Below are 6,000 nucleotides of genomic sequence, written 5' to 3'. Positions count from 1 at the left end.
ACCAACAGTGTAAGAGGGTTCCATTTTCTCCACACCCTCTCCAGCATTTATTGCTTGTAGACTTTTGGATAGCAGCCATCCTGACTGGTGTGTTGTACCTCATTGTGGTTTTGATTTGCATTTCTCTGATAATGAGTGATGTTGAGCATCTTTTCATGTGTTGTTAGCCATCTGTATGTCTTCTTTGGAGAAATGTCTGTTTAGTTCTTTGGCCCATTTTTTGATTGGGTCATTTATTTTTCTGGAATTGAGCTGCAGGAGTTGCTTTTATATTTTTGAGATTAATCCTTTGTCTGCTGCTTCATTTGCTATTATTTTTCTCCCAATCTGAGGGCTGTCTTTTCACCTTACTTATAGTTTCCTTTGTAGTGCAAAAGCTTAAGTTTCATTCGGTCCCATTTGTTTAGTTTTGCTTTTATTTCCAATATTCTGGGAGGTGGGTCATAGAGGATCTTGCTGTGATTTCTGTCGGAGAGTGTTTTGCCTATGTTCTCCTCTAGGAGTTTTATAGTTTCTGGTCTTACATTTAGATCTTTAATCCGTTTTGAGTTTATTTTTGTGTATGGTGTTGGAAGGTGTTCTAGTTTCATTCTTTTACAAGTGGTTGACCAGTTTTCCCAGCACCACTTGTTAAAGAGGTTGTCTTTTTTCCATTGTATATCCTTGCCCCCTTTGTTGAAGATAAGGTGTCCATAGGTTTGTGGATTTATCTCTGGGTTTTCTATCCTGTTCCATTGATCTGTATTTCTGTCTTGTGCCAGTACCATACTGTCTTGAATGATGTGGCTTTGTAGTAGAGTCTGAAGTCAGGCAGGTTGATTCCTCCAGTTCCATTCTTCTTTTTCAAGATTACTTTGGCTATTCGAGGTTTTTTGTATTTCCATACAAATTGTGAAATTCTTTGGTCTAGTTCTGTGAAAAATACCGTTGGTAGCTTGATAGGGATTGCATTGAATCTATAGATTGCTTTGGGTAGAATAGCCATTTTGACAATATTGATTCTTCCAATCCATGAACACGGTATGTTTCTCCATCTGTTTCAGAAAAATACTCTTAAATTTAGGTATAGATTTAGATAAGAAAGCTGATAAATGAACTATCTGGTAAGTAGTTGATATTTTTTTTAAACTAAAGCACCGTGTATAAATGACCACCACGGCCATATATTTCAAAACAATTTATTTTAAACAGTCTAATAAAACACAATACCCAGACTGTGGAAGAAACAGAATGTGTAAATAAATCTAAATTCACCTTCAATACCTTTCCAACTTAAGACAAAAATCGACATCAGCACTTTCTGCCTAAATGATATATCGATGAAGGCTAGAATAAAAATGGTGCTTTAAAAAGTGCCATTTATAACTGAGGATAAATGTTTCTAAGCACTGACATGCTTCTGTCAGTTAAATTGCTTTTATGTGGAAATATTTTTCCCTAAATGTTTCATCTACTATTTTTATTAAAAAACTTTCCAATTAATTTGTGTTCCAAACTAATAATTAATCAACTATTTTTATGTATTGACTATACAAATCAGTAATGTGGATATTTAAACCATTCATTTAAAGTTGAAGACACCATTCCATAACAGAAATGTAATTCTAATCCTTAATTCTCTTAAAGTATAACATGTCTGCCTAGAAAGCAATGCATCAATAATAAATTTATGATTCAATATGGATATCAGCCTAGACCTAAAAATTTGCAGATCTATATAACCATGCACATTTAGTAGTCCTCCTAGGTAACAAACAACCATGAGTGACTCTCATAACTCAATACTCACTATCGTAAGAACCAGTACAACAGCCTGTATTCATTCTGAGTCCCAATTCAATTTTAAAAGAACCTGTAGATACTGCCAATGTAACGAGTTAAATAACTGATGTGCAACAAAAAGAGGGAATGGATGACCTAAAGGGTATTATCCTCTACGAAAAAAATCTCTGTGGATATTATTCTAAGATATTGGTCCAACTTTCATTAAATGCTCTTTTGGTCTTTATAAAACAACTCTTTGAAATCTCTGAAAATAATGTACTACAATATAAAGCTTGCTTCTGAAAGTAACTAGATTCTATATTCAGGTATAGAGCAACTACATTTAACACAATGCATTTCAATGGAAAAAGTAACTTTGCTGGACTGCTATAAGGGTGCTCTCCCAATTCTCTGTATAACTACAAAATGAGTAAAATATATAAAGCTATTTCAGATACTGAACAAAAGGCAATAAGCCCTATGAATTAAGAGAAGGGAAACAAATCAGGTCTAAGACTTCCCATATTTCATTCTAAAGGCAAAGTTCAATCTGTGGTATAGAGATTGTTGTTTAGTCACTAAATTGTGTACGACACTTTGCTCCCCCATGGACTGACTGTAACCCACAAGGCTCCTCTGTCCATGGGATTTACCAGGCAGGAATATTGGAGTGGATTGCCATTTCCTTCTCCAGGTATAGGGAAGGGGAACCCAAAAAAAGAAACTTCACAGACCATGTAAGAAACAAAAGTTACTGTCTGGGGCAGAGTACTGGTTGGGATGGGGGGAAAAAATTAGGTGGGGAGAGCTAAGCAGAAAAAAAGCTGAAGTAACTGGCATAGGAATCCAGACAGGCTCTGAGTATCCATGTGTTCTGAATAGGATAAATAAAGGTTGAAAGTGAAAGTGAAGTTGCTCAGTTGTGTCCTACTCTTTGCGACCCTGTGGACTGTAGCCCACCAGCCTCCTCCATCCATGGGATTCTCCAGGCCAGAGTACTGGAGTGGGTTGCCATTTCCTTCTCCAGGGGACCTTCCTGACCCAGGAATCGAACCTGGGTCTCCCTCATTGTAGGCAGACGCTTTACCGTCTGAGCCACCAGGGAAGTCTTTAATAAAGGTTATTGATATATATAAATAAAGGTTAAATCCTACTTAAAGGAAATAATAAAATTCAGCTAAAAAATGTACTGGGTTGGCCAAAAGATTCATTTGGATTTTTCCTTTCCTAAATGAAACTTTTGGCAAATAAATCCTAGAGTCCAATAAATCCTAATGCTCAATGCCTAATTGAAAAAAAAAAAAAAAGAAAGAAACTGACAAAAAAGAGGCAGGAAAAATGTTACCTATAACCCAGAGAAATACTGATCAATAAAAATAGGTCCAGAATTAAGACAGATTAAGTTAACATAAAAGGACTTTAAAAATAGGTTTGATGAAATTAAGACTTGAAGGAAAATATGAATATAATGAGAAAAGAAAGTGAAGATATCAAAAAACACCAGATTAAATGTCTAAAGATAAATATATATATACATATATATAGTATTTGACATAAACCTTTCACTGGGTGAGATTATCAGCAGATTAAGCACAGAAGAAAAAAAAAAATCAGGGAACTGAAAACATAGCAGTATAAATTGTCTTAGCCAAAGCATAGAGGGGAAAAAAGGCAAAGAAGTGAATACAGCATCAATAAAATGTGAGACAATATCAATTATCTAATATTTGTGTAATTAGAGTCCTAATAGGGGAAGGAAAAGAAAACAATGTCCAAAAATGTTGTAAATTTAATTAAAAAAAAAAAATCTACCTACAAACGTTAAGACATTCAACAAAGTCCAGGCAGAACAGTCTAAAGAAAATACACATACAAGACATGTTATAACCAAATTGCTCTAAGCCAGTAATAGAAAATCTTAAAAGCAGCAAGGAAAATATTAAAGTACATTATACATACATATATATGTAGGAACAAAGATAAAAATCTAGCAGATATCTCATCAGGATTATGCAAGCCAGAGGAAATGGGATACCATTTTTAAGAAGCTCAAAAAAAAAAAAGAAAGAAACTAAAATTCTATGTCCAGCCCAAGTGTCTCTCAAAAATAAACACAAAATAAAGGCAGAGACGTTGTCGTCAGCATACTTACATTAAGAGGAAACAATGAAGTTCCTCAAGTTAAAAGAAAAATAATACCAAGATAGAAACTTGCATCTACATAAATTAATAGAAAATAGTGTGAAGAATATGAGGAAAAAGTTATCTTCATTACAAATTTTTCAGTATCTTTAAGAAATACTTGTGTACAGCAAAAATAATGTATTGTGGAGTTCAAACACATGTAGATGTAAAATGTATCACCACAATAGCACAAAAGATGGAAGGGGCTACTGGAAGTACATAATTATAAGATAATTATAAGTGTAAAGGCATAAAATGATTTGAAGGTATACTATAAAGTGTTACTAATACATATTATACATAAGGTATTTGTGTACTAATATATATAAATTGCTGTTGTTTAGTAACTAAGTCACGTCCAACTCTTTTGCAACCCCATGGACTGTAGTCCACCAAGCTCCACAGTCCATGGGATTTCCTAGGGAAGAAAACGAGTGGACTGACATTTCCTCCTTCAGGGAATCTTTGCAACCCAGGGATTGAACCTGCATCTCCAGCACTGCAGGAGAATTCTTTACCACTAGTGTCACCTGTGAAGCCCTAATATATATAAACACAGCCAGTCAACTCCAAAGCAACCACTGGTTGGTTGGTACAAAGCAAAGTACTGACATAGAACAACAGTAGAGATAAAATAGCACATGAAATACCCTCAGTTACCCAAAAAGGCCACAGAAAAAGAAGAAATTACATCAGCCACCAAAACAAAGAAAGAAAGAAAAAACAAAGGAACAAAAAGATGACAGATTTAAGTAATTATATTACATGGAAATTCAACCCAGCCTCTCTAGCAGGGCTCCCCAAAAGAATCAAGTTCTAGTGCCTAAGGCATTTACTATATGCAGTAAATTAACTTCTCCCCTGAGCACTTAGATTGAGATATGTTTAGTCCCACACTCAGGAAAATTGGGAAAATACCTATTCAAATCATTTTCTGCAGACTTATTTCTCTTGCAGAAGTCTAGCTGAGTGAGGCTAGTATATATTCAATTTGAAAGGCACAGATTGTTTGGATTATAAGTAAAACAAGGCCAAATATATGCTAAGTTAAATCCAGATTAATTACAAAAACATTTTAAAAGTAAATTTTTTTAAGATTTATCATGCACACACTAATCATAAGAAAGCTTGAGTAGTTACATTAATAGCAACGTAGATCTCAGAATAAGTAATATTAGCAAAGATAAATATGGGCATTTTATTATGGTAAGAGTCAATTCATCAAGAATACTTAACAATCCTTAATGCACATGTGCCCAATAACAGAGAGTTATCAGGACACATGAAGCAACAATTAACAGAACTGAATGATGAAATAAACATCAATAAAGTGTGGAGATTAGCACACTTCTCACAGTAATTCATTGAACAAAAAGACCAAAACATACATAGGTACATAGGATACTTGACTAACACCATCAATACATCTGATCTAATAACATTTACAGAATACTCCAGCCAACAATGGCAAAATACACATTAATTTCCCAGTGCACATGAAACATCAACCAAGATTCATCACACAGCAGGCCTGAATTTTCAAAGTCCAATAAATTTTATAATGTTAAAATCACTCAGAATATTTACTGTGATCACAGGAAATCAAGAAAAAAGAAAGAAAAAAGAGAAACTGAAATATTTGAGAATCAAACAATGTGCTTCTAAATTACCAATGGAAAAGAGAGAAATCACAAGGGAAATTTTTAAATATCTTGAAATGAATTAAAATGAAAACACTATCAAATTTTGTGGGAGAAGCTAAATTGTGAAGCTCAGAGCAATGCTTCACAGAATGTGCTACACATCGGAATCAAGAATTCCTAAATATCCCATTGTAGCCCATGTCTACTTCCACAATTAAATCACAGTGTCTTGTGTTGGGAAACAGTCACTAGTATATTTAAAAATTCTTAGATCATTTTCATTTGCAACAGAACTTTGGGATCACTGGTTTAGAGTAAAATTTGTAGCTTTAAAAGTCAAATTTCTACCATAAAAAATTAGAGAAAGGAAAGCAACTTAAAAAAAGAAGTAAATAGAAGAGAGAAAATT

At 34.0% G+C, this 6,000-nt stretch overlaps 1 protein-coding gene across 4 annotated transcripts in view; it reads right to left on the bottom strand.

Annotated features, from left to right (window-relative positions):
* The window catches only part of IMMP2L (inner mitochondrial membrane peptidase subunit 2), a 921,351-nt gene that overhangs the window by 777,910 nt on the left and 137,441 nt on the right, over window positions 1-6,000 (bottom strand). The gene's annotated exons all lie outside the window — the stretch shown is intronic.

This window comes from Cervus canadensis, chromosome 3 (genome assembly GCF_019320065.1).
Source record: "Cervus canadensis isolate Bull #8, Minnesota chromosome 3, ASM1932006v1, whole genome shotgun sequence".
In the NCBI taxonomy this organism is placed as follows: domain Eukaryota; kingdom Metazoa; phylum Chordata; class Mammalia; order Artiodactyla; family Cervidae; genus Cervus; species Cervus canadensis.
This window is presented reverse-complemented; position numbering and strand designations above follow the sequence as displayed.